The sequence below is a fragment of the Coregonus clupeaformis genome, chromosome 19 (genome assembly GCF_020615455.1).
Source record: "Coregonus clupeaformis isolate EN_2021a chromosome 19, ASM2061545v1, whole genome shotgun sequence".
In the NCBI taxonomy this organism is placed as follows: Eukaryota; Metazoa; Chordata; class Actinopteri; order Salmoniformes; family Salmonidae; genus Coregonus; species Coregonus clupeaformis.
In genome coordinates this window covers 13,301,240-13,309,693 of record NC_059210.1, presented here as the reverse complement: position 1 = coordinate 13,309,693, position 8,454 = coordinate 13,301,240, and positions in this window count along the sequence as shown.

Sequence of the window (8,454 nt, the reverse complement as noted above, 5' to 3'; positions counted from 1 at the left end):
GTTTTCTTTGAGACTGTGGTCCCAGCTCTCTTGACCAGGTCCTGCCGTGTAGTTCTGGGCTGATCAATCACCTTCCTCATGATCATTGATGCCCCACAGGGTGAGATCTTGCATGGAGCCCCAGACCAAGGGTGATTGACCGTCATCGTGAACTTCTTCCATTTTCTAATAATTGCGCCAACAGTTGTTGCCTTCTCACCAAGCTGCTTGCCTATTGTCCTGTAGCCCATCCCAGCCTTGTGCAGGTCTACAATTTTATTCCTGATGTCCTTACACAGCTCTCTGGTCTTGGCCATTGTGGAGAGGTTGGAGTCTGTTTGATTGAGTGTGTGGACAGGTGTCTTTTATACAGGTAACGAGTTCAAACAGGTGCAGTTAATACAGGTAATGAGTGGAGAACAGGAGGGCTTCTTAAAGAAAAACTAACAGGTTTGTGAGAGCCGGAATTCTTACTGGTTGGTAGGTGATCAAATACTTATGTCATGCAATAAAATGCAAATGAATTACTTAAAAATCATACAATGTGATTTTCTGGATTTTTGTTTTAGATTCCGTCTCTCACAGTTGAAGTGTACCTATGATAAAAATTACAGACCTCTACATGCTTTGTAAGTAGGAAAACCTGCAAAATTGGCAGTGTATCAAATACTTGTTCTCCCCACTGTATATATATCACTACCGTTCAAAAGTTTGGGGTCACTTAGAAATGTCCTTGTTTTCAAAAGAAAAGCAGTTTTTTTGTCCATTAAAATAACATCAAATTGATCAGAAATACAGTGTAGACATTGTTAATGTAAATGGCTATTAAAGCTGGAAACGGCTGATTTTTAATGGAATATCTACAGTGCCTTGCAAAAGTATTCATCCCCCTTGGCGTTTTTCCTATTTTGTTGCATTAAAACCTGTAATTTAAATGGATATTTATTTGGATTTCATGTAATGGACAGACACAAAATAGTCCAAATTGGTGAAGTGAAATGAAAAAAATTACTTGTTCAAAATATTCTAAAAAATAAATAACGGAAAAGTGGTGCGTTCATATGTATTCACCCCCTTTGCTATGATGCCCCTAAATAAGATCTGGTGCAACCAATTACCTTCAGAAGTCACATAATTAGTTAAATAAAGTCCACCTGTGTTCAATCTAAGTGTCACATGATCTCAGTATATATACACCTGTTCTGAAAGGCCCCAGAGTCTGCAACACCACTAAGCAAGGGGCACCACTAAGCAAGGGGCACCACCAAGCAAGCGGCACCATGAAGAGAAGCTCTCCAAACAGGTCAGGGACAAAGTTGTGGAGAAGTACAGATCAGGGTTGGGTTATAAAAAAACATCTGAAACTTTGAACATCCCACGGAGCACCATTTAAATCCATTATTAAAAAATGGAAAGAATATGGCACCACAACAAACCTGCTAAGAGAGCCACCCACCAAAACTCACGGCCCAGGCAAGGAGGGCATTAGTCAGAGAGCCAACAAAGAGACCAAAGATAACCCTGAAGGAGCTGCAAAGCTCCACAGCAGAGATTGGAGTATCTGTCCATAGGACCACTTTAAGCCATACACTCCACAGAGCTGGGCTTTACGGAAGAGTGGCCAGAAAAAAGCCAGTGCTTAAAGAAAAAAATAAGCAAACATGTTTGGTGTTCGCCAAAAGGCATGTGGGAGACTCCCAAACATATGGAATAAGGTACTCTGGTCAGATGAGACTAAAATTGAGCTTTTTGGCCATCAAGGAAAACGCTATGTCTGGCGCAAACCCAACACCTCTCATCACCCCGAGAACACCATCCCCACAGTGAAGTATGGTGGTGGCAGCATCATGCTGTGGGGATGTTTTTCATCGGCAGGGACTGGGAAACTGGTCAGAATTGAAGGAATGATGGATGGCGCTAAATACAGGGAAATTCTTGAGGGAAACCTGTTTCAGTCTACCAGAGATTTGAGACTGGGACGGAGGTTCACCTTCCAGCAGGACAATGACCCTAAGCATACTGCTAAAGTAACACTCGAGTGGTTTAAGGGGAAACATTTACATGTCTTGGAATGGCCTAGTCAAAGCCCAGACCTCAATCTAATTGAGAATCTGTGGTATGACTTAAAGATTGCTGTACACCAGCGGAACCCATCCAACTTGAAGAAGCTGGAGCAGTTTTGCCTTGAAGAATGGGCAAAAATCCCAGTGGCTAGATGTGCCAAGCTTATAGAGACATACCCCAAGAGACTTGCAGCTGTAATTGCTGCAAAAGGTGACGCTACAAAGTATTGACTTTGGGGGGTGTGAATAGTTATGCACGCTCAAGTTTTTTTTTTGTTGTTGTCTTATTTCTTGTTTGTTTCACACAAAAAAAATATTTTGCATCTTCAAAATGGTAGGCATGTTGTGTAAATCAAATGATACAAACGCCCCAAAAATCCATTTTAATTCCAGGTTGTAAGGCAACAAAATAGTAAAAATGCCAAGGGGGGTGAATACTTTCGCCATATGCGTACAGAGGCCCATTATCAGCAACCAACAGTCCTGTGTTCCAGTGGCACGTTGTGTTTGCTAATCCAAGTTGATCCTTTTCAAAGGCTAATTGATCATTAGAAAACCCTTTTGCAATTATATTAGCACAGCTGAAAACTGTTGTGATGATTAAAGAAGCAATAAAACAGGCCTTCTTGAGACTAGTTGAGTATCTGGAGCATCAGCAATTGTGGGTTCGATTACAGGCTCAAAATGGCCAGAAACAAAAAACTTTCTTCTGAAACTCGTCAGTCTATTCATGTTCTGAGAAATGAAGGCTATTCCATGCGAGAAATTGCCAAGAAACTGAAGATCTCGTACAACGCTGTGTACTACTCCCTTCACAGAACAGCGCAAACTGGCTCTAACCAGAATAGAATGAGGAGTGGGAGGCCCCAGTGCACAACTGAGCAAGAGGACATCAGTGTCTACTTTGAGAAACATACGCCTCACAGGTCCTCAACTGGCAGCTTCATTAAATAGTACCCGCCAAACACCAGTCTCAATGTCAACAGTGAAGAAGCGACTCCGGGATGCTGACCTAGGCAGAGATGCAAAGAAAAAGTCCAGTGTCTGTGTTATTTTGCCCATCTTAATCTTTTCTTTTTATTGGCCAGTCTGAGATACGGCTGTTTCTTTGCAACTCTGCCTAGGTCAGCATCCCGGAGTCGCCTATTCACTGTTGACGTTGAGACTGGTGTTTTGCGGGTACTACAGTAAGGGAAAAAAGTATTTGATCCCCTGCTGATATTGTACGTTTGCCCACTGTCAAATAAATGATCAGTCTATAATTTTAATGGTAGGTTTATTTGAACCGTTAGAGACAGAATAACAACAAAACATCCAGAAAAACGCATGTCAAAAATGTTATAAATTGATTTGCATTTTAATGAGGGAAATAAGTATTTGGCCCCCTCTCAATCAGAAAGATTTCTGGCTCCCAGGTGTCTTTTATACAGGTAACGAGCTGAGATTAAGAGCACACTCTTAAAGGGAGAGCTCCTAATCTCAGTTTGTTACCTGTATAAAAGACACCTGTCCACAGAAGCAATCAATCAATCAGATTTCAAACTCTCCACCATGGCCAAGACTAAAGAGCTCTCCAATGATGTCAGGGACAAGATTGTAGACCTACACAAGGCTGGAATGGGCTACAAGACCATCGCCAAGCAGCTTGGTGAGAAGGTGACAACAGTTGCTGCGAATGGAAGAAACACAAAATAAATGTCAATCTCCCTCGGCCTGGGGCTCCATGCAAGATCTCATCTCGTGGAGTTGCAATGATCATGAGCATGGTGAGGAATCAGCCCAGAACTACACGGGAGGATCTTGTCAATGATCTCAAGGCATCTGGGACCATAGTCACCAAGAAAACAATTGGTAACACACAACGCCGTGAAAGACTGAAATCCTGCAGCGCCCGCAAGGTCCCCCTGCTCAAGAAAGCACATATACATGCCCGTCTGAAGTTTGCCAATGAACATCTGAATGATTCAGAGGAGAACTGGGTGAAAGTGTTGTGGTCAGATGAGAACAAAATGGAGCTCTTTGGCATCAACTCAACTCGCCGTGTTTGGAGGAGGAGGAATGCTGCCTATGACCCCAAGAACACCATCCCCACCGTCAAACATGGAGGTGGAAACATTATGCTTTGGGGGTGTTTTTCTGCTAAGGGGACAGGACAACTTCACCGCATCAAAGGGACGATGGACGGGGCCATGTACCGTCAGATCTTGGGTGAGAACCTCCTTCCCTCAGCCAGGGCATTGAAAATGGGTCGTGGATGGGTATTCCAGCATGACAATGACCCAAAACACACGGCCAAGGCAACAAAGGAGTGGCTCAAGAAGAAGCACATTAAGGTCCTGGAGTGGCCTAGGCAGTCTCCAGACCTTAATCCCATAGAAAATCTGTGGAGGGAGCTGAAGGTTCGAGTTGCCAAACGCCAGCCTCGAAACCTTAATGACTTGGAGAAGATCTGCAAAGAGGAGCGGGACAAAATCCCTCCTGAGATGTGTGCAAACCTGGTGGCCAGCTACAAGAAACGTCTGACCTCTGTGATTGCCAACAAGGGTTTTGCCACCAAGTACTAAGTCATGTTTTGCAGAGGGGTCAAATACTTATTTCCCTCATTAAAATGCAAATCAATTTATAACATTTTTGACATTCGTTTTTCTGGATTTTGTTGTTGTTATTCTGTCTCTCACTGTTCAAATAAACCTACCATTAAAATTATAGACTGATCATGTCTTTGTCAGTGGGCAAACGTACAAAATCAGCAGGGGATCAAATACTTTTTTCCCTCACTGTATTTAATGAAGCTACCAGTTGAGGACCTGTGAGGCGTCTGTTTCTCAAACTAGACACTCTAATGTATTTGTCCTCTTGCTCAGTTGTGCACCGGGGCCTCCCACTCCTCTTTCTAGTCTGGTTAGAGCCAGGTTGCGCTGTTCTGTTAAAGGGGGTAGTACACAGTGTTGTACGAGATCTTCAGTTTCTTGGCAATTCCTCGCATGGAAAAGCCTTCATTTCTCAGAACAGGAATAGACTGACGAGTTTCAGAAGAAAGTTATTTGTTTCTGGCTATTTTGAGCCTGTAATCAAACCCACAATTGCTGATGCTCCAGATACTCAACTAGTCTCAAGAAGGCCAGTTTTATTGCTTCTTTAATCAGCACAACAGTTTTCAGCTGTGCTAACATAATTGCAAAAGGGTTTTCTAATGATCAATTAGCCTTTGAAAATGATAAACTTGGATTAGCAAACACAACGTGCCATTGGAACACAGGACTGATGGTTGCTGATAATGGGCCTCTGTAGATATTCCATTAAAAATCAGCCGTTTCCAGCTACAATAGCCATTTACAACATTAACAATGTCTACACTGTATTTCTGATCAATTTGATGTTATTTTAATGGACAAAAAAAAAGATTTTCTTTCGAAAAACAAGGACATTTCTAAGTGACCCCAAACTTCTGAACGGTAGTGTGTGTGTATATATACAGTGGGGAGAACAAGTATTTGATAAACTGCCGATTTTGCAGGTTTTCCTACTTACAAAGCATGTAAAGGTCTGTAATTTTTATCATAGGTACACTTCAACTGTGAGAGACGGAATCTAAAACAAAAATCCAGAAAATCACATTGTATGATTTTTAAGTAATTAATTTGCATTTTATTGCATGACATAAGTATTTGATCACCTACCAACCAGTAAGAATTCCGTCTCTCACAGACCTGTTAGTTTTTCTATAAGAAGCCCTCCTGTTCTCCACTCATTACCTGTATTAACTGCACCTGTTTGAACTCGTTACCTGTATAAAAGAAACCTGTCCACACACTCAATCAAACAGACTCCAACCTCTCCACAACGGCCAAGACCAGAGAGCTGTGTAAGGACATAAGAGATAAAATTGTAGACCTGCACAAGGCTGGGATGGGCTACAGGACAATAGGCAAGCAGCTTGGTGAGAAGGCATCAACTGTTGGTGCAATTATTAGAAAATGGAAGAAGTTCAAGATGACGGTCAATCACCCTCGGTCTGGGGCTCCATGCAAGATCTCACCTCGTGGGGCATCAATGATCATGAGGAAGAAGAGGGATCAGCCCAGAACTACACGGCAGGACCTGGTCAATGACCTGAAGAGAGCTGGGACCACAGTCTCAAAGAAAACCATTAGTAACACACTACGCCGTCATGGATTAAAGTCCTGCAGCGCACGCAAGGTCCCCCTGCTCAAGCCAGCGCATGTCCAGGCCCGTCTGAAGTTTGCCAATGACCATCTGGATGATCCAGAGGAGGAATGGGAGAAGGTCATGTGGTCTGATGAGACAAAAATAGAGCTTTTTGGTCTAAACTCCACTCGCTATGTTTGGAGGAAGAAGAAGGATGAGTACAACCCCAAGAACACCATCCCAACCGTGAAGCATGGAGGTGGAAACATCATTCTTTGGGGATGCTTTTCTGGAAAGGGGACAGGACGACTGCACCGTATTGAGGGGAGGATGCATGGGGCCATGTATCGCAAGATCTTGGCCAACAACCTCCTTCCCTCAGTAAGAGCATTGAAGATGGGTCGTGGCTGGGTCTTCCAGCATGACAACGACCCGAAACACACAGCCAGGGCAACTAAGGAGTGGCTCCGTAAGAAGCATCTCAAGGTCCTGGAGTGGCCTAGCCAGTCTCCAGACCTGAACCCAATAGAAAATCTTTGGAGGGAGCTGAAAGTCCGTATTGCCCAGCGACAGCCCCGAAACCTGAAGGATCTGGAGAAGGTCTGTATGGAGGAGTGGGCCAAAATCCCTGCTGCAGTGTGTGCAAACCTGGTCAAGACCTACAGGAAACATTGTATGATCTCTGTAATTGCAAACAAAGGTTTCTGTACCAAATATTCAGTTCTGCTTTTCTGATGTATCAAATACTTATGTCATGCAATAAAATGCAAATTAATTACTTAAAAATCATACAATGTGATATTCTGGATTCTCTCACAGTTGAAGTGTACCTATGATAAAAATTACAGACCTCTACATGCTTTGTAAGTAGGAAAACCTGCAAAATCGGCAGTGTATCAAATACTTGTTCTCCCGACTGTATATATATATAACTATTTGTACAACCTCTGACAATGTGTAGCACCTCCTGTTGTTAGCTAGTCTCGGAAATCCCAGACCTAGGTATGCTGGAACATTGTTAATGTGGAAGGCAACTGGTCTGCCTAAGGAGACTAGCTGTTAGCTCTAAGACATACAGAAAAATAACATGTAGAGGTGAGATGCAGTCTTAACGTAAACAGCCTTTATTTGAAAACCACAACCCTGAACCCTCCACCACCATCACCCACCCAGGAGTCAACACAACATCCAGGCTCCTATTACAAAAAGGGATATAGCTTTGAAAATTAAAGAAAGTGTTTTTTGGTTACCATACAAAAGTAATTCAAAAGAAAAATAATTAATTTATCAATTAAATTGCAGGTGAACATATAGGCCTATGTAGGACCAAAGTGATAAATATGGTGATTGAAAATAATTGAAATGTTAGGCAGCGATTTTAGTGGCTGATTGACTGATGTGCTCTGTACAACTGATATCATTACAGGCAAGACAGTTCTTTAAAGGTATGCTTTCAATGCTCTCAGAGCACTTGTATTGCATGATAAACAATAGCTATGCTAAACGTACCATATATTTCAAGTGGCAAACAATGACAGTACTGAGAGTTTACAGTGCATGTAAGAAATGCACATGCATCTGTACACACACACACTTACTAGCACAATAAGTAGTTTTTTAGGAGCTCAATGATAAGTAATGCATGATCATGTTGAAAATGCTTGAAGAGTTAAGGGGTCATACGTGTCGTGTAGGTCTCAGGCCAACCATCATATCACACTGACAATGTTTCTAATTTAGGTTGTCAGCAGATTTTCCTTTTGGGTAATCGTTACGGACAGAAATGGTTGATTTGTCCCATCTGTTAACAGATGGACACACCATCACTATTCAGTGAGTGTGAAGAGAAAGGAACAGATTGACACTGCACATTACAGTATCTGTCTGCAACTAATCACCAGGATACAAAACATCATGGTACACTGAGGGGTTAAATCAGGTTATAAAGACAAGCCAAACAATGATAGGCGAGGATAATTGTTTTTGTTTCCTCATAGGTCCGTAACAAGTCTCTAGATCATCACACATCAAAACAATGAAATTCCAGGTAGTTCCAACTCAACGATAATCTTAGTGTTTAAGAGAATGACAGCCAAGAAAATGAAGATAGCATCGCAATTGATTTTGAAAAAGCATTATTCGGATGGTTGCAGATGAGCGTAAGAGCAAGACGAGTGTGGGAAAATCCTGTGATTTATTCACTGTATGTGTTAGACTTGATATGAGAGAGAGAGCGAGAGAGAGAGAGAGAGAGACAGAGAGA